We start from the raw sequence: 2,092 nt of genomic DNA on the forward strand, positions 1-2,092 counted from the left end.
ATGATACTGAGATAATCTGTGATTCTTATATAAAGATAAAAATAGATCCCAACACAAATATTAATTCTTGATGGATTAAATACCTAAATATTTTAACTTTTAGAAGATAATACAGGAGAATATATTTATAAATTTGGGGCAAGCAAGAAGTTCTAGATAATGATATAAAAAAGAGAAACAAGAAAGAAAAAACTTACGAAGTTTACAAAGTCACCATAAACACGGTGAAATATAAGCCACGGTTTGGTAGAAGTTATTTGCAGCACACATATCTAACAAAGGGTTAGTATCCAGAATACAGTTGACCCTTGAACAACATGGGGGTTGGGGCACCAGCCTCCATACAGTTGAAGAGCTGCGTTTAACTTTGACTCCCCCAAACTTAATGACTCATAGCCTACTGCCTTCCTGATAACATAAGCAGTCAATTAACACATTTTGTGTGTTCTATGTATTATATACTGTACTCTCACAATAAAGTAAGCTAGAGAAAAAACAATGTTTTTTAAGAAAATCATCAAGAAGAGAAAATACATTTACTGTACTGTACTGTATTTATGGGGGAAAAAACCCTGCATATAAATGCACCCACATAGTTCAAACCCATATTGTTCGAGGGATAACTGTATATATAAAGAACTCCTAAATCATCCAACCAGTCAAACAGAAAAATGGGCAGAGGATATAAATAGATCATTCAAAGAGGAAGAATCTGATATGGCTAACAAACATATGAGAAAATTCTTCAGCTTTGCGCAGTGGCAGTATCGTAGCCAATGAGGTTTATCCGAGGCGCGATTATTGCTAATTGAGAAAATTCTTCAAACAATAGTATTGAGGACGATAAAAGTTAAAAAGAGGGAGACAGCATTTCATCATACCCATCAGGTTGGAAAAAAGAAATAATGTCTGATAACATCAAGGGTTGTGAGGATGTAGGGGAAGGAGAACACAATCTTGTGCTGCCAGTTAAAACAAGATGCTCATACCTCATGACCTGACAATTCGCCTTCCAGATGTCTACCCTAGAGAAACGCAGGTACACAAAAAGACAGAAATGAGAATGTTCTTTGCAGCAGTGCTTGAAGCAGCAAGAAATGAAAACCATCTGTTAGCAGCATTTGACGCCAACCATCATTCCCTCTTTCTAGAAATGTCTCTCATTTGACTTCCCAATGGCCCATCTCTTGGCTTTCCTATTTTCTCACTAGCTTCTCCTTTTCATTGCTGGATCCTCCTCTTCCTGACCTCTACAGTTTGGAGTGTCCTAAGGGCTATTCTACACCTGTCTCCTAGTTGATCTTATGGATAAATTTGGCTTCTTAAAAAAGATTTATTTATCTATTTATTTGAGGGGGGGCAGGGGCAAGAGGGAGAGAGAGACTTGAGCGGACTCTGCACTGAGCAGGGAGCCTGACGAGGGGCTCAAACTCACCACCCCAAGATTGGGACCTGAGCCAAAACCAAGAATTGGATGCTTAACCGACTGAGCCACCCAGGCACCCCGAGAACTTTGGCTTTTAAACACAATCCCCAATCACCAGTCTGGACCTCTCCCCTGACTCTGACTTGGATATCTCACTGCCAATACGACCTCACCAATTGGCTATCAGATTGACAGTGCAACACATTAACATATCTAGAACCAAAGTCATAATTTCCCTTCAACCTCCAATCCTCCCCCGGGCTTTCCCATCTTAGTAAATGACACCCCCATTCACCCAGCTGCTCAGGATAAAACCTTGGGGTCCAACTTGAGTCCTCTCTGTTGCACACATCCCTGATATCTTTCTTTCCTTCACATTCCCCATTGAGTCTTGATCCAAACCATAATTGCCTCTTATCTGGACTGCTGTGACTACTTCTTCCTGTCCCCTAATTTCTCCTCTAGCTCTCCTACAGTCTGCCTTCCCCTGGCAAGCAGAATGAGCTCAGAAACATGTGGGCTCTCTGTGGCCAGAGAGGGCCTATGACTTCCCACATCTGGTACAAAATCCAAACTCCACTGACCACTGTTAACTCTCTGACTTCAGCTCCTATGTAATCCCCCACCCGGGGTCACAGTGTTCCAGCCACACTGGCTTTCTTGCCA

The 2,092-nt window shown here is 41.4% G+C and overlaps 1 pseudogene; it reads left to right on the forward strand.

Annotated features, from left to right (window-relative positions):
* The first annotated feature begins 747 nt into the window (after positions 1-747).
* Positions 748-928, forward strand: LOC114216903 (U4 spliceosomal RNA; annotated as a pseudogene).
* The last annotated feature ends 1,164 nt before the right edge of the window (positions 929-2,092 follow it).

The sequence above is a fragment of the Eumetopias jubatus genome, unplaced genomic scaffold (genome assembly GCF_037043125.1).
Source record: "Eumetopias jubatus isolate StellerSeaLion01/CBP00866 unplaced genomic scaffold, mEumJub1_p1.0 scaffold_11, whole genome shotgun sequence".
Lineage (NCBI taxonomy): Eukaryota > Metazoa > Chordata > Mammalia > Carnivora > Otariidae > Eumetopias > Eumetopias jubatus.